Source organism: Helianthus annuus, chromosome 3 (assembly GCF_002127325.2).
Source record: "Helianthus annuus cultivar XRQ/B chromosome 3, HanXRQr2.0-SUNRISE, whole genome shotgun sequence".
Taxonomy (NCBI): Eukaryota; Viridiplantae; Streptophyta; class Magnoliopsida; order Asterales; family Asteraceae; genus Helianthus; species Helianthus annuus.
In genome coordinates, this window is record NC_035435.2 from 66398097 (window position 1) to 66422203 (window position 24107).

Consider the following 24107-nt stretch of genomic DNA (forward strand, 5'->3'; position numbering starts at 1 on the left):
CCGATGTCTTCATATAACTCAGGGTGAGTTAAAGGATACTCAACTGCCTCCTTGATTTCACCTGCTATAGGAGACGGATAAAGTTTAGGTATGTAAAAATTCGGATCTAATCTACTACATTCAAATCAGAAACAGCTAGCATCAAATCATCATAAAACCAAAAAATTCAAATCCATCTATCACTTTAATTAACTGAAAAACCAATTGAATCACAAAAAATGAATATTGAATAAGTATATAATCACAGCTACAACTCAAGTAGAGTTCACTAATCTTTATTGCAAACACAACAATTACATATTACTGTTTATCGTAAATTAAAGTCTAATATATATAACATTTACAGACCGTATGCAAAAATACATCACATATTAAATCAAATCACTCATAAAACACCGTGAATAATTATATAACATCACAACTGGTAACTTGAAGTCACAAAAACCGAACCTGACGAGAGAAAATCAGCCGAATCTAAAAATGTTGCAAAGTTTCCCCCAAAGTGAAAACCCTAATTCATTGTCACACTAACTGCACAGATTAAGACCAAACAATATGAAATACAAAAGCACAATCAGTTATAAAGAACATATACGCACCTGTGATGGTATGAGGTGAAGAGAAAGGAGGTGAAAAAAAGATTTCGTAACCCTAGATCTGGCGATGTGCATCTTAAAAACCCTAAAATCGAATTCGAACCCTTCACACCTTCAAACTCAGTCAATTGGGTGTCGTATAGAGTGAGATTCATTGATCTGGTGTCATTGAGAAAGCCAGATCTTGCTTCACCAAGAGAAACCCTAGATCCCCTTTTGAATCGCCTGGAGAGAAAGCAGCTCTATGGGGGGCGGATAAAATGCTACGAGAATGAGAAACCCTAAAATTGATTTGTGTACCCGTGTGTTTTTTTTTTTTAGTGAAGGGTATAATTGGGATTGTAAATTATATTGTGTTTTAGAGGGTTGTACATTATGTTTTAAAAGTGTTTTAAGGAAATTTTAATGACCTTAAGAAGTCCTTTGGATATGTATATTATATATAGTATAGATATTACTAGGGGCTGTTTGGTAGCCTCTGAATGGTCATTAAGAGGCTACCTCTTAATGGAACCATTAAGAATTTTACGAATGAGAAGGTAGAAGAATGTGACATGAGATGATTTATCATTCAGAGGTTGCCTCTTAACCATCCAGACTTGAGGTTACCTCTTATTCATTCAGAGGTTTTAAACCATTAAGAGGTAGCATCTGAATGGTCATTAAGAGGCTACCAAACAGCCCCTAGGTTATCACCCGGGATTGTTTTCCGGGCTAGAGAAATTATTAATATATTTATTATTTATGAGTAATACATACTTAAAATGATACAAAATGTATGACATGTTAATGGAATCAAAAGTCAACAGTTTACATTACAAGCTACCAAAAACTTCTTTATATACGACATTAGAAGTCTTATTTGTTGTTTTTCCATCGGCGTCGAATATCAATATTTTAACTCGCTCTCTGGTCTTGACCCTTGATAATGCAACATACAACTGATCATGAGTGAAGACAGGATCTTTCAAATACAGACTAACTTTTGATAAGGATTGTCCTTAACTCTTGTTAATTGTCATGGCAAAACAAACTGATAAAGGAAATTGTCTTCGTTGAAATTCAAAAGGTATTTTTTTGTCGGACGAAATCATATTAAGCCTTGGAATAAAAACTCTTGTGCCGATATTACCGCCGAATACAAAAACTTTCCCTCCAAACGGAACATCCGAACGAATACTCCTACTGTCGGAAAATACGTTAGACATCGTCCTATCTAAAGCTTCAAAGGCATGTTTGTGGACCATCGGTGCTTCGTCCCATATGATCAATTGTGTTTCCTTTAATAATTTGGAGATATCACTATTTGGCTTAATATGACACATTGAATCTTCTATGAGATTAATTGGGATATGGAAGCGAGAATGGGTTGTCCTTCCACGAGAAAGTAATAACGAAGCAATACCACTTGAAGCCACGTTTAAAACTATCTCACCTCTACATCTAACAGCTGAAGCCAAAGTCTTCCATAAGAACGTTTTTCCAGTTCCACCGTAACCATAGACGAAAAATAGGCCTCCTTTACGGCCTGCAACTGCTGCCATTATTTCGTCAAAAACCGCTCGTTGTTCATCCGTTAGAGATTGATGCAACTTAGTAAACTCAGCTTCTACTTCATCTACATCATGTGATAGCTCTTCATTGATTAGACGATTAGTAGCATCACGTAACGAATCATCATCAGGGTAAGGCATCGTGCTAAATCCTCGTAACGACGAACCATTGGAAATTAAATATTTTTCAATTTCTAACAAAGTGAGGTTCTTAATCTGATGTTCAAGAAGCTAAACGTAACAAATGAAAAAAATAACATCGTTAATAATCAAATCGAAATGTAGAATGTCAAATAAAAAGACAGCTCAGAACCTGAAATATTTGTTTCTTTTTGACGTCTGTATACAATATCATCTGCTAAGTATTTCCACGTGTTCTCCCACACAAACTCTGGTCGTAAAAGTGTATTTGACAACAACAAGGTAGCAAATAACGCTCGGAGATAGCCAGCATGTCCTTCGAAACTTGCTTCTTTAATGGCCTCAACGTATTCATTGTCGTCATCTAAGAGCCCCATTGCGTAGCAAGCATCTCTAAAAGTCGGGAATAACTGGCCGTTAATGGTACTTATTTCCTCGAACGATTTGGGCCCTTTAACTTTATTCAGAAGTATCCTCAAAAAATAAGGTTCGCCTAATGCGAGAGACACAGAATGTATACGGCCAACAATCTGGTAACATACCTGCCTGTCACACCCCGACCACGTAAAACAACAAAACATGGCGGAAACGTCGGGGAGTGTTGTAACAGAATCATTGTTTCACAACCATGGATTTAAACAGTTTCGTTTTATTGAATTAAATGAGTTACAATGTCTTAACAACAAAGAAACATAATATAATTAACTAGTCTTGCATCTTTTAATGTCACTAAGGCCTCGTCCATTCCTATGTGAGCATTCACCAATATCATCATCATATATCACCAACTATTGTACCTGAAACACATGTGAAAATACGTCAGCATAAAAAATGTCGGCGAGTACATAGGTTTTATGTGAGTGTCAGATTCATGGCTCGTTTTACATGTTGCAACGCTTGTTTAAAAACCTTATTTTGAAAAGTATAGCATTGCGACATAATTAACCAACTCAAATCAAGTTGATTATAATTTATAAAATCTCGTAACCATGATTCTTAACTCCAAAATATTTGTTTAATTAAACCCAGATTGTAAATCGTTTTTGAAATAAAACTCAAATGGTATATATATGTAACACCCCAAAATAGAATAACATGAAACTAAGTTCAAATAATTAAAAGAATTAACTTAGTTAGTAAAAATGTTGCAAAAGCTAGTTAAAGGGTGGAAAGTGTTTAATTAAAGAGATGAAATTCTATGGGGGTTAAACATGAGCAATTGTAAAGTATGGGTATTAGAGTCAGGAAAACCCCAAAAACACACATATGTGCGTTCTGGGGATCGATCAAAGCAAGGAAACCAAGGGTGAAATCCTTGGTCACCAAATTCAATCAAATTGGGTAGAGATTTAGAAGATAATCAACTGCATGAACTCGAATCTACACCCATCTAAGCTCGATTTTAAGGAGGTAAGTTCAATTTCTTGAAATCATGACTTGTAGGAAGTGGGTTATGACCCAATCTCGAATTTTATAAAAGAAAGTGTGTAGATTGGAGTTAGGACTTTTCTATAGAACAGGAATCATGTGTATTTATGCGTGAATCTGATCATTTGAAAAGATCATTGCATAACCCATTTGATATGAATTATTAGAGGTGTAGAATGGTGGAAAATTAGTAGTGATCATGTGTAAATTTGATATAAGATGATGTTGTAGTACTTGAATCTTAAATAAATTTGAATAGGACAAGAGAATATTATGAACTTGATTGTTTGTTGATGAATATTGAAATGAACTAGTAGGAATTATGCTTTAAAAGCTTGTACTTAGTGTCCCACAAATTCGAAACCCGCCAAGTGTTTGATGAAATGCTTGAAAGAATAAATATGTGTAATTTGCGAGATAATTGGATGAAATAGTGGGATACTAAATAAATGAATGAATGTGTTGATATAGGCGTGAAGGAAGAAGGTTCCAATAATAGGAAATCGGAAGGTTCACAAGATCGAGGTACGTTCGTGTACACCATATTTCCATTATGTTGTCATGTGAATGCTAATCCCAATTATTTTGTGTCGTTAGGATAAATTGTGATATTTGAATCTATAGTTGTCTGAAAGTAAAAAGTAAGATCCGTCATAAACGGGTCGTGAGAAATGAATAAGTCATGAAGGAGAATGCATCATATTCGGTTCCTTCTAGTCGAACCGGGTATGGGAAGTTAAGTATGTAACGAACGAAAGTCTACTCCATCCGTCCTTCTCGGATTGGAGTGTAAGTGTATGTAAAGAATATATTCGTTCGTCATGAACGAATCAAATGGAAGTTATGTTAGAAATGCTAGTACCCGTCGTTAGCGGGTAAGATAAGAAAGGTATGTTAGTCTCTACATTGAGGCAAGCATGTAATGAACCGTCTAACGGTTAGTAATGTAATTGAATGATGTAAGGCCGTGATTGAGAAGAATCAATTTATTAGATAAATTGGTTAGTGACGACATGCTAACTTATTTGTTTATGTTGAATGTAGGTAAATTCTCATCTTAGGCGACTTGGCAAGTTGGAGTGAACACATGCACATGCTATGACCATCAAGCGCTTCCGCTATTTTGTAGTAGTATTATGGGTCAAAATACTTGTTGTGTATAACCTTGTTAGTAGCTATACTTTTTAAACTTAATGTTAAGGTTTTTGGTCACGTCTGTCAAACGGGTTGTAGACTTTTTTTATAGATGATGGTTAAAACAGGGATACACTCGTCGTATGGACGGGCCATGCCCAAATTTTGTTAAAGTTGCGCATTAATGTTATTAGTATTTTTACCTTTCAATTGCGAAAAGTTTGGACGTTTTTAAAAGTTTATGTTTCCAATGTCTTTTGGATGTCATTTCTATTAGACGCAAATGCGGGCCTTACAAGTTGGTATCAGAACCGAGGTTTGAGGGATTCAAGCATATGTTGAGATGCTTGAACTCAAACTGACGGCTCGTTCGAAGGTGTGTTCACTCCAAGATCGCCAATGAGGTAACAATTTAAGTTTTTGGTAAAATGCTAGTATGTGTAATGTGCTTAGGATATAATATTTAAGTTAAGTACGCGAAGGAGTAAATATGGGGGCCATACGGGGATTCTAGGAACCGTATGGCTGAAAATGGACTCGGGAAATAGTCAAATCAACCAAAAATGAGCGCAACAACGTTTTAGCAATTGGGAGGCCGTCGCCGCCGGGCTGCCAGCCGTCGCCGACGCCCCCTTTGGGCCGACGCCCTAAATTGCTGTTTACAGACAAAGTGGTCGATGCCACATTTTTGGAGCCCGTCGCCGACGGGGTGTGAGACCGTCGTCGACGGCCAGTTGATGTGTGTAAAATGCAACATATAAATTACATCAAATGAGGCATAAAACTAACCCTTTTTAAGTACTAATGTTGGAAAAAGAGTGTTTTTGTCTTCCTTTTGTATTTTCAGGAATAAATGAGCTCAAATTAACAAAAGAAGCAAAAAGGCAGCTAAATCTAACATAAATACAAGAAAAGGAACAAAAGTGGATTGCCCAACCCCTCGACAGCATCCTCCCAAGCAAAACAGAGAAGGCAGAAGACTGAACACGCCCCATGCTCAGCCAGCACGGGGTCGTGCCCAAGAAGCAGCAGATAAGACAAACCTATAGAAGTTTCTATTGCCCACCACGAGGCCGTGCCCAGTGAACACGGGGGCGTGGCGAAAGTACTGCAGGCGCATTAATTGTAATTGCAAATTACAATTAATGAGGAGAGAGATTGTCAGACAGGCACGGGGCCGTGCCCAGCGGACACGGGGCCGTGCCCAGGCTTCTGTTCAGTCTATAAATAGGAGTGCTTGGCTTCATTGCAACTCATCCCTTGGCACACCACCTCTCTCACACTTCATCCACCATCCACCACCATCACAACACCATCATCCACCACCATCATCCATTGTTCATCATAGAGTGTGTGAGTCGTCTCGGGATCCAAGATTGATCGTAAGAGTTCTTGACAATCAAGGCTATGTTTGCCTAAGTCTCTTACATCACTTGGTGAAGACAAGTGTTTAGTATAATACCTTTTATTTTTAATCTTTTGCACTTTTTATTTGGTTTTGTATTAATGACTTTAATAACTAGTTGCTTATGTTGAATGTGATTCTTCCTTATCGTTTGTCCGTGGTGTCTTGGCATTATTTTACTGTCTATATAAAATAAAAGATTTTCACCATTCATATCTCCACGGTCTATATGGAGGTATGTTGGCTACCTGGTCGGGGGTTACGGGAACGGTTTGGTAAGGGTCTTGCCCTTGTTCAGCGTTTAGAGGTCCTTGATGCGTGTGTAGTGTAATATATTTTTAATATATAATTAAGCCCTTTTTACACCTTTAGCCAAGTTTTAAATTTATAAAACACGATATTTACTAACACTAGACACACATATGGGCAAGTGCACCCATCGTGGACGTAGTATAGTGTTGGTAAGATACCGAGGTCGTCCAAGGACACAAGAGCTTTTAATACCGGTTTATCCTCAACGTCTAATCAAATCAAAAAGTTAGAAAAATGTTTTTAAACTAAGAAAATAAAAACTAACTTAATGCTGAAAAATAAAAATAAAATAAAAACAGATAGACAAGATGAATCACTTGGATCTGACTCGTGTATTAGTATAACCTTTGATTATTTTCGCACTTTTGCACTTGTTTAAGAGATTATCTTAGTTATTGTAGTAGGCCCCTCTTTTGAAGGCGGCGTTACCCTCAACCCAGTAGTTTGAGTCAGCAAGGATACAATCCTAAAGGGCTGGATTATTGGAAGATAATGAATTAAGTTATTAATGCAAATTGTGGTAGGCCCCGCTTTTGGCGGTGACGTTACCCTCGGCTAAGTAGTCTGAGTCAGCAGGGATACAGTCCTAAATAGTCGGGTTATAGTATTAATAGTAGTTAACTTATGAGGGGGTCAAAGAGTTTGGATCCCCGCCATCCAATACCTATGGGCATTGAAGGAGATCCTACTAAATTTGACCCAGGTCCCTTGCAGGACCTCTAAACGCTGAACAAGGGCAAGACCCTTACCAAACCGTTCCCTTAACCCCCGACCAGGTAGCCAACATATCTCCATATAGACCGTGGAGATATGAATGGTGAAAATCTTTTATTTTATATAGACAGTAAAATAATGCCAAGACACCACAGACAAACGATAAGGAAAGATCACCTTCAACATAAGAAACTAGTTATTAAAGTCATTAATACAAAACCAAATAAAAAGTGCAAAAGATTAAAAATAAAAAGTATTATACTAAACACTTGTCTTCACCAAGTGATGTAAGAGACTTAGGCAAACATGGCCTTGATTGTCAAGAACTCTTACTATCAATCTTGGATCCCGAGACGACTCACACACTCTACGATGGACAATGGATGATGGTGGTGGATGATGGTGTTATGGTGGTGGTGGGTGGTGGATGAAGTGTGAGAGAGGTGGTGTGCCAAGGGATGAGTTGGAATGAAACCAAGCACTCCTATTTATAGGCTGAACAGAAGGCTGGGCACGGCCCCGTGTCCGCTGGACACGCCCCCGTGCCCGTCTGACACTCTCTCTCTTCATTAATTGTAATTCGCAATTACAATTAATGCGCCTGCTGTACTTTCGCCACGCCCCCGTGCTCACTAGACGCGGCCCCGTGGTGGGCAATAGAAGCTTCTACAGGTTTGTCTTTTCTGCTGCTTCTTGGGCACGACCCCTTGCTGGCTGAGCACGGGGCGTGTTCAGGCTTCTGTTTTCTCTTCTTTGCTTGGGAGGATGCCGTTGAGGGTTCGGGCAGTCTACTTTTATTCCTTTTCTTGTATTTATGTTAGAATTAGCTGTCTTTTTGCTTCTTTTGTGAATTTGAGCTCATTTCATCCTGAAAATACAAAAGGAAGACAAAAACACTCTTTTTCCAACATTAGTACTTAAAAAGGGTTAGTTTTATGCCTTATTTGATGTAATTTATATGTTGCATTTTACACACATCAAATACCCCCACACTTGAACTTTTGCTTGTCCTCAAGCAAAACTCTTTAAATGTGGCTTACACTCCCAAATGGAATGGGTAGAAGAGAAGGTTTTTGGCTTGTCATAGAGTGTCGGGAATCCAAGATTTTTTTGGGCTTTATTTTTATTTATTACAATCCTATTCGTTATGATTTATTTAGAACATTTCATAGGATAAATTACTTATTTGGGCATAACATGCCTTTTTTAAAATTTCATTTATATACAAGTTCACATACCTCACGGGAGAAATCACTCAACACTCGGCCGAAGGTGTATTTTTTTAGTGAATCACTCGAGAGCGGCATGGAACTTACGCCTACCATAGGCTTGCCAAGCAATCAATCCTCCTCCTTTTTAACTTTATACCTTTGTAAATATCAAGAGGACTTTTTGGGTGAAGGGTTAGGCTTGGGCTAAAGGTGGGTGGTTGGGTTAGTGGTTAGTAAAAGGGTGAAAAGCGTAAAAAGCGTCGGTTTTCGTAAAACACTTTGTTTTTAGTGACTTTTTATTTTGAAGTATTTCTCCAAACAAGCTTTTGTTTGCATAGCTTTGTTTGTTTTTTTTAACTTCATCATTTCATCATTTTTTTTTCATCACATAAAAGAACGAGCTTGCGAAAAACCGAGCTTATTACTAAAATAAAGGGTGAAAAATAAAAAGGGTTTTTGGTGGGTAAAAAGGGTTTAGGGTAAAGAAACGAAAGGTTTAGGCTCAAAGGGGTTAACTAGGGGGATTTTGGGTAGGTGGTAAAAAAAAATGAAAAATAATGGTGTAGAAAGAAAAATGGTTAGTCCTAATGCCTCCATCATTTACTTACTTGGGTTTAAGTTGGTAAGGACCGGGAATGAATCGTCGTGGCAAGTTCTAGAGTTGCAAGAACCAAGCGGTTATTCACACAAGAAACGAAAAATGAGCATTTAGTCTAAGGATGTAAATTTGTATGCTCAATAAAGGCTCAAAAACTCACTTTTGTGGGAATGGGTTTTTAATGTGATCAAGTATATATAATCAAATTTTAACTAGACTTGTTATGCCGTTTCATAATTTTCTTATGTTGGTTCTTGTTATCACGACGTTCTCGGTTGTAAATTTTATAAAAATATAACCTTATTAATCTTGGTATTCCTAACTTAAAATTTAGACAAGTAAAAAAAATGACAATTTTTTTGAAAAAATTTGGGGTGTTTAGCGGTTCCAATAGAGTTTTGTGTAAGGCTTGTTATTAGGACTTGCAAAATTTCAAGGTTTTAGCTTCCCCCCACACTTAAATTACACATTGTCCTCAATGTGTCCCAAAAATAAATTTTTAGGTTGATTTGATGTGTAATGAGGTGTTAAAAAGCAAAGATTTATGTTACTGGCAGTCTGGACACGGCCCCGTGGGGACCGGACACGGCCCCGTGTTCAGGTGCCAGTAACAAAAATTAAAGAAATGAGACAGAAGCCTGGACACGGGGGCGTGTCCGGTGAACACGGCCCGTGTCCAGTTACCTGAACTGGGCGTTTTTCTGCAGGTGGCTCAGCACGGGGCCGTGTTGGTTGAGCACGGCCCGTGTTGAGCCTTCTGTAATGGAGATTTGTGTCGGGTTGCTTCGTTCTTGTGCATGGGGCCATTTTTCTCGTTCCCTTTTTCATCCTTTATCACCACGAGTGTGTTTTATTCCTGCAAATTAAAACTAAAAGATTAAACTAAACTAAGGATAGTTCCGCGGAATGCCTCCGTGGTGCGCCACATTTATAAGGGTCCTTGGCTAGACCCAATGTGAGGTTATATATTTTCTGAGTGGGATGCTTGGTGTCCCATGTTACACCGTCGGAGAGCAGCATCCAAGCTCGAATCAATAACCTTCATGTAGTTGACCGGGTCGTCGTCCTCTATTCTCTTCCCAACTCCGAATTTTACTTCATCATCCCCATACCTCAAGGTGAGTGTTCCGTCATTCATATCTACCACCGCTTGTGCGGTGGCAAGAAATGGTCTCCCTAGTATGAGGGGGACCTCGGTGTCTTCCTCCATATCGAGTATGACAAAGTCGGCGGGATAGACGAATCTGCTTACCTTTACTAAGACATTTTCAATGACACCTTGTGGGAATTTGACGGATCGATCAGCGAGTTGTATGCTCATTTTTGTAGGACTCGTGGTTCCCAAGCCGAGTCTTTTAAACATTGATGAGGGCATGAGGTTAATGCTAGCCCCGAGGTCGACTAGTGCATTACGAACGGGGGACTCCCCGATTGAGCAGGGAATCGTGAAGCTTCCGGGATCGATTTTCTTTTGGGGAAGTTTATTGAGTACGAGGGCAGAGCATTCTTCGCCTAAGTTAACTAATTGCAAAGTTTCAATTTTTTTTTTATGAGTGAGGAAGTCCTTCATGAATTTAGAGTATTTGGGCATTTGGGTTAGGACATCAATAAAAGGAATATTGACATGCAATTGTTTTAATAGACTTTCGAACTTTGCGAATTGCTCATTGGTCTTTTGACGAATTAACCTACCGGGGTACGGGACTCGAGGAGCCTTGGTAGGCTCTGGAGACGGAGGGGAGTCCTTCTCTTGCAGAGGCGGGGGTACCGTTTCTTCTGTCGGTGGTGGTGCTTCTGCAGGCCCCACGATGCGGTTTCGTAGCGTGATGAGATGAACTTGCGCTTTTGGGTTTGTTTCGGTATTGCTAGGTAATGCACCTTGTGGTCTCTCGGCAAAATTTTGAGCTATTTGATTCAATTGTTTTTCTATGTTTTGAATACTAGCTTGTTGATTTCTAAAATTTGATTCTAATTGTAGAAATCTTTCCGAGTTTTTCTTTTCAGTGTCGGAGACGAGGCGAGATACAGTATCTTCAAGCCTTTCTCGTCCACTTTGTTGTTGAGTGAAATTTTGTGACTCATTTATTGGTTGTTGAAAGTTTGTTCGTTGGGTTTGTTGGTTACTACCATTGCCGGGGTCTCTCCAACCAAGGTTTGGGTGATTTCGCCATCCTTGGTTGTAAGTGCCCGTTGGAGGACCCGACGGCCTAGGTCTATTATCAAGGTAGCTTACCGATTCCTGTTGATCGTCCGTTTCTTTCATACAACTCCAATTTTCATGTGGCCCGCCACACCCTTTACAAGCCATAACCGAGACTGTTTTTGTCATTTCTAATTTTTTTATTTTTGAAGAAAGGGCATCGATTTGGGCTTGTAAAGAAGTGCTTTCATCGACCTTATGGGCGCCCGGGGCAATAGATTTATTGCCTCGGGGGGTGTGCCATTGAAAATTGGTTTGAGCAATTTCCTCAATTTGGTTATATATTTCATGCAGGCGTCGATTACCTAAAAGTCCCCTGGAGCTAGAATCAAGTGTCTGCCTTGTGTGTGGCAACAGTCCATTATAGAAAGTGGATACTTGTTGCCATATCGCAAGACCATGATGTGGACACTCGCGTAATAACTCCTTGAACCTTTCCCAAGTTTCATATAAGGATTCCCCGTCCTCTTGTGAATATGTATTAATTTCAGTCATTAATTTAGCCGTTTTAGCGGGAGGGAAATACTTATATAGAAATTTTTGGGCTAGTTCATCCCAGGTGTTTACCGATCCAGCTGGGAGGGCGTTGAGCCAAGCTTTCGCTCGGTCTTTTAGTGAGAAAGGAAACATTCGGAGGTGGATGGCGTCATTTGATGCTCCGTTGATCCGAAAGGTATCACATATTTCTAAGAAATTAGTGATATGTAGATGGGGATCCTCGTCCGCAAGCCCATGGAAGGTTGCGGAGTTTTGGAGCATTTGTATCAGATGCGGCCGAAGTTTGAAGTTATTAGCTTCAACATTCGGAGCATTGATAGCGGCGCCTAGGTTACCTACAGTGGGTCGTAGATAATCCATGAGGGTACGTTGGTCCGCCATTGGAGGTGGATCACCCGAAACTTTCTCTTGGTTTTTAGCTTTTAATCTTTTTCTGAGAAAGCGTTCGAGTTCTTCTAGAGGTTCTTTTATGTCCTTATTAGAACTGGAGCTCATACACTATGTAAGATTGGCGTCTGGTTCCAAGTCCTGCAATAAAAACAGAAAAGAATGCTGGTTAGAAGGTTCACCACGGCCCCTTGTTCAGCGAACACGGCCCGTGGTCGGAGTTACAGTGATTGTTTTCCAGATCCCATTTATTGGAAGTTGGACACGACCCCGTGTTGCACCGACACGGCCCCGTGGTCAGCCTTCTGTAACTTGGAAAACATAAAAACTGCCGGTAACGATGCTGGGCACGGCCCGTGTCCGACCAGGCACGGCCCGTGCTGAGCTCTGCAGAAGCTGAAAAACTAAGAAAATCCTAAAAAATTAAAAAGAAAAATAAAAATATGATTAGGCCGTTGACTCCTAACTTTCTTAAAATCCTTGTGTCCCCGGCAGCGGCGCCAAAAACTTGATGCGTGTGTAGTGTAATATATTTTTAATATATAATTAAGCCCTTTTTACACCTTTAGCCAAGTTTTAAATTTATGAAACACGATATTTACTAACACTAAACACACATATGGGCAAGTGCACCCATCGTGGACGTAGTATAGTGTTGGTAAGATACCGAGGTCGTCCAAGGACACAAGAGCTTTTAATACCGGTTTATCCTCAACGTCTAATCAAATCAAAAAGTTAGAAAAATGTTTTTAAACTAAGAAAATAAAAACTAACTAAATGCTGAAAAATAAAAATAAAATAAAAACAGATAGACAAGATGAATCACTTGGATCCGACTCGTGTATTAGTATAACCTTTGATTATTTTCGCACTTTTGCACTTGTTTAAGAGATTATCTTAGTTATTGTAGTAGGCCCCTCTTTTGAAGGTGGCGTTACCCTCAACCCAGTAGTTTGAGTCAGCAAGGATACAATCCTAAAGGGCTGGATTATTGGAAGATAATGAATTAAGTTATTAATGCAAATTGTGGTAGGCCCCGATTTTGGCGGTGACGTTACCCTCGGCTAAGTAGTCTGAGTCAGCAGGGATACAGTCCTAAATAGCCGGGTTATAGTATTAATAGTAGTTAACTTATGAGGGGGTCAAAGAGTTTGGATCCCCGCCATCCAATACCTATGGGCATTGAAGGAGATCCTACTAAATTTGACCCAGGTCCCTTGCAGGACCTCTAAACGCTGAACAAGGGCAAGACCCTTACCAAACCGTTCCCTTAACCCCCGACCAGGTAGCCAACATATCTCCATATAGACCGTGGAGATATGAATGGTGAAAATCTTTTATTTTATATAGACAGTAAAATAATGCCAAGACACCACGGACAAACGATAAGGAAAGATCACCTTCAACATAAGAAACTAGTTATTAAAGTCATTAATACAAAAACAAATAAAAAGTGCAAAAGATTAAAAATAAAAAGTATTATACTAAACACTTAGTCTTCACCAGGTGATGTAAGAGACTTAGGCAAACATGGCCTTGATTGTCAAGAACTCTTAGTATCAATCTTGGATCCCGAGACGACTCACACACTCTACGATGGACAATGGATGATGGTGATGGATGATGGTGTTATGGTGGTGGTGGGTGGTGGATGAAGTGTGAGAGAGGTGGTGTGCCAAGGGATGAGTTGGAATGAAACCAAGCACTCCTATTTATAGGCTGAACAGAAGGCTGGGCACGGCCCCGTGTCCGCTGGACACGCCCCCGTGCCCGTCTGACACTCTCTCTCTCTTCATTAATTGTAATTCGCAATTACAATTAATGCGCCTGCTGTACTTTCGCCACGCCCCCGTGCTCACTGGACACGACCCCGTGGTGGGCAATAGAAGCTTCTACAGGTTTGTCTTTTCTGCTGCTTCTTGGGCACGGCCCCGTGCTGGCTAAGCATGGGGCGTGTTCAGGCTTCTGTTTTCTCTTCTTTGCTTGGGAGGATGCCGTTGAGGGTTCGGGCAGTCTACTTTTATTCCTTTTCTTGTATTTATGTTAGAATTAGCTGTCTTTTTGCTTCTTTTGTGAATTTGAGCTCATTTCATCCTGAAAATACAAAAGGAAGACAAAAACACTCTTTTTCCAACATTAGTACTTAAAAATGGTTAGTTTTATGCCTTATTTGATGTAATTTATATGTTGCATTTTACACACATCAGTCCTGCAAGGGACCTGGATCAAATTTAGTAGGATCTCTTTCAATACCCAAAGGTATTGGATGGCGGGGATCCAAACTCTTTGACCCCCTCATAAGTTAACTACTATTAATACTATAGCCCGGCTATTTAGGACTGTATCCCTGCTGACTCAGACTACTTAGTCGAGGGTAACGTCACTTCCAAAAGAGGGGCCTACCATAATTTGCATTAATAACTTAATTCATTATCTTTCAATAATCCGACCCTTTAGGATTATATCCTTGCTGACTCAAACTACTGGGTTGAGGGTAACGTCGCCTTCAAAAGAGGGGCCTACTACAATAACTAAGATAATCTCTTAAACAAGTGCAAAAGTGCGAAAATAATCAAAGGTTATACTAATACACGAGTCGGATCCAAGTGATTCATCTTGTCTATCTATTTTTATTTTTATTTTATTTTTCAGCATTTAGTTAGTTTTATTTTCTTAGTTTAAAAATCTTTTCTAACATTTTGATTTGATTAGACGTTGAGGATAAACCGGTACTAAAAGCTCTTGTGTCCTTGGACGACCTCGGTATCTTACCAACACTATACTACGTCCACGATGGGTGCACTTGCCCATATGTGTGTTTAGTGTTAGTAAATATCGTGTTTTATAAATTTAAAACTTGGCTAAAAGTGTAAAAAGGGCTTAAAATATACATCTAAAATATAACACACTTCACGCAGATCACCAGTGGAAATTAAGTCCGCTGAAAATTTTTGTTTTGTATTATTTTCGCATTTTGGGTTTCCGAATTGTCCGAAAGGCTATACAATGTTTATGTAGGGTCCATATAAGGCCTAACAAGATACAAGTAATCACAATTAGTGGTTACGATGGAAAGAAAATTGTAAAAGTCGAAAGGAATGTGTCGAATGACACAAATGTATGATGAAAGTTTAAAAAGGGAGTAAAATTCAAAATGTAAAAATGCGAATGAAGTAATTACGGACTAATGAACTATAATATATTGAAAAGTTTATGATTCGTATTAAACATAAAACATGATGTTGTGTAAAGGCAGTCCGCCAAAATTTCCATATTTTTCATAATTAGTTATATACACTTCTCGAAAGCCTCATTCGCGGTCCCGTTGAGTCTTTATGAGGCAAATTAAGCTATGCAGGATAAAATAAATGATAGTATCGGGATAAAATTTCTAAAAGTCGAATGTAACATATGGAATGGCATGAAATGAATGACGAATGTATAAAGTGGAGTTAGAAACGCATGATAATGAATAATGAAGGAAGTAAATATAGACTAAAGTACTTGGATATGTGAAGGAACCTGAATTGTTAATAAATGAATATAAAAATGATGAGATTAGTGGTGAAAATAATTTGAAGAATGTGAGTTAGATAGAATTCGTATGAAAATTCGGATGAATGTATGCTTTGATCAGAATTATGCATTAGAGGTTTGTACCTTGTACTTGAATGGTGTGACGCTTATGTGTATTTAATGATTTGCCTTGTTATGATTAAGAGGCGAATATGTGCTAAATGCGAATCATACGAGCTTATTAGTAAAGGATATGTTGGAATTATGTTACATAGTTAACTTGAATTATATTTACTATTTGTAGAATCATGAAGCATTAGCATGTGAAAGTACGTGAAAGTGAATGTATATATGTGTATTGTTTGGAGGATTACGTAAATTGTATGTATGAAATACGTAGAATATTAATATTACGGTCTATCTTATTTAGATGATTACATGTTCAAAAGTTTGAAGTGTGTAAGCAAGACAGTTGACTATCTAAAAGTCAACAGTATAGGGATATCATAGAATGGCCATTAGACACAAATGTTAAAGTAAAGAGTTAATGTGTTATGTATTAAGTGATTTACGTGTTATGCTTGACGATAGTTTAGTTGTATGGATTGGAAATGAGATAACTAATAATAAATGTCTCGTTCATACGAAATTTGACTCATGAAAGTCCATTAACGTATGAATAGAAAGAAAATGAATAGTTGTATGTATGCTCACATAAGCTAACAATGTTACGAATGTAATAATATGTAAGGATGGAAATCTTGTCAGTTGATTCAAGTTTGGATGGCAAACGGGGTAAGAGGAAGCAATGAGGCAAGCATGAACATGAACACTAAAGGTAAGTGATTTCGCAATCACTTCGAATTTATCTACATGAAGGTGTATACGTGTTTGAATATTCGAAATCAAAGTAAAATGTATAAATAAATGAGAAATGTTATGGTACGTTTTGTTGAAATTGTTGGCATAATGTTAATCCGATAAGACCTCATTATAAGGGTAAATCGGTCATAAATTTTAGTTGAGAAGTTCTAAGGCGGAAATGAGAACTTGGTAATGTTGATGAAAGGTATGGAAAGAATATTAGTTGGGATGTTAGCTAAAGACATTTTGTAAATATGTTCAAATTGAAAGTAAGTACAACGCGTACAACAATACTTGTATACAATAAGTACTAAGTGTGATTAACTTTAAAAGGTTAAATCGTAGAAGTCAGCAAATAATAATTATTTACAAATTTTGGAAACGTTACGTAAGAAATGCAACGTGTAATGTAGGATACTCATTAGTAAGAGACATGTTAGAGAACGTAGGTGAATTAACACCAAATACGGTGAACGAACAAATGGAAATGGTATATTGAGGGATGGTCATGTATTGACCGAAGCTCGAGAAAAACACGAGAATCATCTCACATATGTCCGGTCAAGCTAGTAAAAAGGGGTCTAACGATTCTTAAAGGATCAGATCAATATAAGAAAGAAAGATAAGAATGAAAAGTTTAAGCTTACGATTGAATGTAAAACAAACTTAAGAAAGAAGGGTGGGAACACCACTAGAAATAGGATGTAGAGTGTTGCGTTGAGACGCGCTACATGAATTAGGGCATGGAATTAAGTGCTAGGACCCAACACTTGATGTTGAATGTAGAAGATTAATACGAAAACATATCATAAGAAATGACATGGTAAATGATACGACAGAAGAACGAAAGGTACGGATGAAAATGTTTGAATATGAGAAATGGATTCAACCATGTAAGGAATGAAAGGTTGGATCCGTAAGCAAGCACGGATCAAACTAGTAAGAATGAAAGGTAATAAATTAAAAGTTCCAATCCGTAAGTGAAGACGGATTAAACAAATAAGAATAAAAACTAAAAACGAAACTCAAATGAGTCATATGGGTCAAATGGTGATTGCCATTTGGACCCGGTATTTAATGTTCGGTTTGTCAAGTTTGTTACTTGTAAGTGAGCATAATGTATGGGCATGCATTGTCGCAGTTTGGAAAGTATTAACCGTCGCAAAGTATAAATAACGAGTCAAGGGATTTGACCCGTGCCAGGTATGTATAAAAGATTATATTTTTAATAGGAGCTTAGGGCTCAACTAGAGAATGACGTGTCAGAATAGGATAACTGATTCATATAAGTAAGAATGTATTTACAATTAGACTTCCGAAAAGTCAAACGAAGTGAATGAAGTCCTTGCAAGTATGCAAGTATAAAGTACGAACGTGTACCTCGGTACGACCACAATAAGTAAGGGGTGTTAGTCTGACCTTGAAAGGTCAAACTGCGAAAGTTGGCGAAATGACCAATAAAATGAAGGGATAGTATGTAAGAAATGAAATGTATGATACGTTTTAGCATGTACGTAAGAAAATTGTGAAAGAGACAATAGGCGAACAAACACCATGTAGGACGCAATTATGAAAGGTTATGTGCCAACTATTTATTTATAGATCAATATGATGGAATTCTTAGTGAGATGATAGTAATAAAGCTAGTGGAAGGATGCTCACGAGTGGGAGCATATTTCATGAATGAATGAGACCAATTCTAGTACGGAAGGTACATATAAAGAAGCGGATCGATCCGGCACACGGATAACTGATTTATGCAATAAAGTCGAGGTTACCATAATAAGTAGATCATGCAAAGAGCTAATAATAAAGTGTTGCGAAGGATTATTTTTGAGGCTAAACTCAAAGTTGTAATTAGTTCAAGTAACAGTAATAACCGTAGAACGATGCTTTATGCTCATAGTAAGCATGAGAAAGTAATTAGGAAGAGGGTAGCTTTGTTTTAATACTACTAAGTCATTAAAGGTTTATAGTATGCGTATAATGATATGCTAAGCCCTCATACGAATAAGAAAGTAATTAGAAGAACGTTAGTAATGGGATGATAGGGTTTTCTCATGGTTACAATAATGAATTATATCGTGTATGATACGTGAGTGGAATGAAATATATCGATTTATTTTTGTTAGCAAATGTATGAATATGTTATGCTGAATTAGAAAGATAGAAACAAGCCGTAAACATAGGCTTGTACGACCAATAGTATACATTTGAAATAAATTTCAATGAACGAACCGCTAGTGATAATGTATGCTAGGAACTGGATTATAAGGTGAAAACGACACTAATAAGAGCTCTGGATCAGATTCTGACTTATATGCGATTATGAAAGTAATTTACTCAATTTAAGAACGGAGGGACAATGCGTACAAATATGTTTGTGCATAAATGAAACTTTTGCCAAGATCCCGAATGCATCTAGGTTGTAGTAAGCATCGTGAATGAATAGATGAAAAAGTAAGGGTAGAATTGGTCTAGTTGGAATGAGAAGGGTTTCGGGGACGAAACCTCTTTTAAGGGGGGGTAGACTTGTAACACCCCAAAATAGAATAACATGAAACTAAGTTCAAATAATTAAAAGAATTAACTTAGTTAGTAAAAATGTTGCAAAAGCTAGTTAAAGGGTGGAAAGTGTTTAATTAAAGAGATGAAATTTTATGGGGGTTAAACATGAGCAATTGTAAAGTATGGGTATTAGAGGTAGGAAAACCCCAAAAACACACATATGTGCGTTCTGGGGATCGATCAAAGCAGGGAAACCAAGGGTGAAACCCTTGGTCACCAAATTCAATCAAATTGGGTAGAGATTTAGAAGATAATCAACTGCATGAACTCGAATCTACACCCATCTAAGCTCTATTTTAAGGAGGTAAGTTCAATTTCTTGAAATCATGACTTGTAGGAAGTGGGTTATGACCCAATCTCGAATTTTATAAAAGAAAGTGTGTAGATTGGAGTTAGGACTTTTCTATAGAACAGGAATCATGTGTATTTATGCGTGAATCCGATCATTTGAAAAGATCATTGCATAACCCATTTGATATGAATTATTAGAGGTGTAGAATGGTGGAAAATTAGTAGTGATCATGTGTAAATTTGATATAAGATGATGTTGTAGTACATGAATCTTAAATAAATTTGAATAGGACAAGAGAATGTTATGAACTTGATTGTTTGTTGATGAATATTGAAATGAACTAGTAAGAATTATGCTTTAAAAGCTTGTACTTAGTGTCCCACAAATACGAAACCCGCTAAGTGTTTGATGAAATGCTTGAAAGAATAAATATGTGTAATTTGCGAGATAATTGAATGAAATAGTGGGATACTAAATAAATGAATGAATGTGTTGATATAGGCGTGAAGGAAGAAGGTTCCAATACTAGGAAATCGGAAGGTTCACAAGATCGAGGTACGTTCGTGTACACCATATTTCCATTATGTTGTCATGTGAATGCTAATCCCAATTATTTTGTGTCGTTAGGATAAATTATGAGAAATGAATAAGTCATGAAGGAGAATGCATCATATTCGGTTCCTTCTAGTCGAACCGGGTATGGGAAGTTAAGTATGTAACGAAGAAAGTCTACTCCATCCGTCCTTCTCGGATTGGAGTGTAAGTGTATGTAAAGAATATATTCGTTCGTCATGAACGAATCGAATGGAAGTTATGTTAGAAAGGAAACATAAATCAAATGAGTATAGAAACTCGTGTAATATGATTTAGTAAAGCCTACATTCTAAAAGGAAACCTATCCTAAGTGCTTACGACCCATTACGACTCGTTTAGGTAGCTTACGCTACTTTAACGCGTCGTTCGCGTAAAACGCGTTTGGACTGCCTAACTAGCCCTATGACAAGTATTATATGCCTTAACATGTCTAATAATGTTGCCTAATCAGTTTAGATGTCAAAAATTATGTTACATATGCTTAAAATGAATTTATGCGTAAAAAGGGCATTTTGGTAATTTTCCTTAGGCATATAAACTACCTATCATACAACTATTTAAACGAAGTGACCATAAGGTATAATCTCAGAAGGTTATTCCCTGTACAACTATGGTCACCTAAAGTGTTTGGTCGGATCTTAACGATCGACCAAATGGGTCGGGTTCGAAAGTATAAGCGATTGTTTAGATCGCTTACCTTACGACCCTACATAAGCACAAATCTAAAAGTGACGAGTTAAACATGTTAAAACATGTTTAACGAGGTTAGAAAACAGGTTTGGTATAAAAAAAACGGTTTTGATATCTAAAAGTAGTTTGGTTACAAAATACGCAAGAATACGCATTTTGGCCGAAACTACGACTCGTCACTACGCCTAAAATAACGTGGTAATCAGTAGGTATAGTTACTAGGGATGTGACAACCCTCAAAATCCCATGTATTCCGTACAAATTATTAATGATAATTAAAGTGTCTGACGACTGTATGGAATTACTTAACTGCTTTCTGATATCTGTGTTATGCTCACACGTATTTGTTAATATGCTAAGGAATATGCTAAGGAATATCCTAAGGAATATGCTAGGAATATGCTAGGAATATGCTAAGGAATATGCTAAGGAAGATGCTAAGGAATATGCTAAGGAATATGCTAAGGAATATGCTAAGGAATATCCTAAGGAATATGCTAGGAATATGCTAGGAATATGCTAGGAATATGCTAGGAATATGCTTGGAATATGCTAGGAATATGCTATATGGAAGATCTTATAAATACCACCATTCCACCAAAACTCTCTTTCTCTCCTCTCCTCCCTAGCTCACGGCCGAGACCCCCCTTGAACACACCACCATTTTCGGCTCTTGATCTCCTCATTCCAAAGTTATACAAGTGTTACGGGTCACGCATAAGGAGTCTTGGAGCTAACGGAAGGCGAAGGACCTCTCTATCTTGCTTTTATCCACCTCTTTTTCGCATAGTTTCTTCCCTAGCCTTGTGCTAGTTGTAAGTGCTTCTAATCAACTTCTTGTTCATGTTTGATGTGGTTAATAAGAGATTAGTCGGTTAAAAATTGTGAACATACAAGATCAAAATCTAAAAGTCTACTAAAATGATGAACAAGGTGGTTAATGGATGAATATTAGTGTAAAGCATGTAGATCTTGTGTGATTATGATTATTGGTTGATTATCTGATGTGTTGCTGGATAATATTAATGTTTGATGTTGTTGTGAATACTAAACTTGTTAACGGTAACGATCGAACACGATTTAGAAGGTTAAACACTAAAAATCAGAATCTGTCCAAGTTTTACAGCCAACTTCAGTTGGCTGTAAACAGGTCATAAACCTAACGAAAAACTGATATTTTGACTCTAAAATGTGATATTAGGAAATACGGTTCTAATGGCACCGGAATCGTAATTTTTGGACTCCGTTTACTATTTTTAAAGTATTAATTTGTAACAGCAACTTAAGCTGGATTTTGACAGCAATAAATGGGTGTCGTACTTTCAGTCATAACCTGAGTTTTGTGATGAATCGGACCATGAAATTTGTACAGTAGATGACAACCGATGATGTGTAATTACCCCACTGGAATTTCGTAAATCGGACTCTCGATGAATTTTTAATAAATTGTTCCGTGGACTGTGGTCAGAAATTCATAAATCTGAGTTTAGTCCGGAATATGATTTTTTATAAAATACTGGTAGTGAACCGGACCCCGATATTTTTACACAATAAAATATGGAACGTTTAAGACATCTTGTAAAAATTTGGGAATTTTTGGAATAATTTAACTATTTTATTAAAACGTCCGAAAACAGCCGGTTTTGAATATTAATGCTGAATTGATACAAGTTGTGACTTGCGTGTCTAAATGTCGAGTATGCTATCCGTGAATGATCTAACATGGTATATATGTTATGTGCATTATCGTATGTTTGATTTTGAGTGGGGAATGGATGGGAAACTTAGAGGGGCATAAACCGTTAAAACAATGCATGTTGTGTGATAGATACGTGTAGGAACTTTGTGTTCTATTTGAAAGCCACTAAATGACTAACTGGTAAATTATATTAGGACGTGATTGACCGACCTTGACTGTTAGCTATATTGAGAATCTAACCGAGCAAACCAAGGTGAGTTCACACACTTTCTAAGGCATGGGATTCCCGGTGGTTTGGGAATGGGTTAAAGAACTTAAAAATTGAATCTACATATCCTCCTTGGGTAGGATATGTACGGCCATCCTCCTTGGGTAGGATGCCAATATTATTCCTGCGTATTCTCCTTGGGTAGAACTACGTACGTTCATCCTCCTTGGGTAGGACAACAACTTTAAAACTTACTAGACAAAACTCTATCATAAGTCCCTCATTTTTATATCGACTTAATCGCCGAGGCCAATGGCGAGCGGGTCATTAGTTAATAGCGCTATTAGGTTTAACAAACCTCACACCGTGCCAGTCGGACGGGCGTGTACTAATGGACTATGGCAAACCGTCAGTGATGATAGACACTGATGTAGGGCACAACTTATTTGCGTAGTAGTCGATATGGTACAGTCTAGTGGTTCACATGGGGAAGCCCCCACTAATCATGGAAATGGTTTGGGTAATAAAGAATGAACTGGTTAATCTTACTTTCAACTACGGGGTAACCCCCACGGCAATTACGCCAACGAAAGACAAACCACGTTTTCGGAAAACAACTTAAAACTAAACAACCAAACGTGAACTCACTCAACTTTGTTGTTGACTCGTTGTTACATGCCTTACAGGTCGTTAAATGCTTGGAGCTTGCATATGGAGGTGGTCGTTGTGGGATGCGAACTGATATGTCCCGTATTTAATAAATAAACTTTATGAACTTATTAAACCTACGTTTTGGACTTTAAACTTATGAACCATGGACTATGAACTTATATTCTGGTATCACGTATTATGCTTCCGCTGTTTAAATTTAAAACTTGGTTAACTGGCTTTTGGTCACCAATTGTATTGTGGTTGGTTTTATTTACTTAAATACATTGTTCAATATGATTGGTGGCTCGATCCTGGTCACGTCACGCCTCCAAGCGGTGGTACTCCGCATGGTGGATTTTGGGGGTGTGACAGATTGGTATCAGAGCCATTGGTTATAGTGAACTTGGTTTTAAAATGGGAAAAGATTTTTGATAAAACCAGACTATAACCTGTACAGTACTCAACGATCCACAACGACGCTTCGCTCCACGTGCAAGACTCGACACCATAAGTGGTATGATTTATGTTATATTGTCGGTTAGATAGCTCACACTGTGCATTAGTTAACGTGATAACTTCTACTTGAACCTTGTGTGCTTACTCTCTACTGTCGTCCCACACTTACGCACTTTCACGACACTTTTCTCACTTACGTTGCTTCGTGATGAAGATCATGAGCGGACGCGGAGGACGTATCAACCTCACTCAAGCCCAGTTGACAGCTCTAATCAACGAACGAGTTGCTGAGGCACTCGCAGCTGTTCCTGCAGGAGGTATAACCTGCTACTCCGACCTATCTTAGAACGTTTAGATCCCACCTTCGCAAATCAACCCTCGTGCCTAACCTT

The 24107-nt window shown here is 38.0% G+C and overlaps 1 non-coding gene across 1 annotated transcript; it reads left to right on the forward strand.

The window, feature by feature from the left end:
- The first annotated feature begins 11686 nt into the window (after positions 1–11686).
- LOC118490817 lies at positions 11687–11793 on the forward strand. Its single transcript, XR_004890042.1, has one exon. It is a non-coding gene; the product is annotated as a small nucleolar RNA R71 (small nucleolar RNA).
- The last annotated feature ends 12314 nt before the right edge of the window (positions 11794–24107 follow it).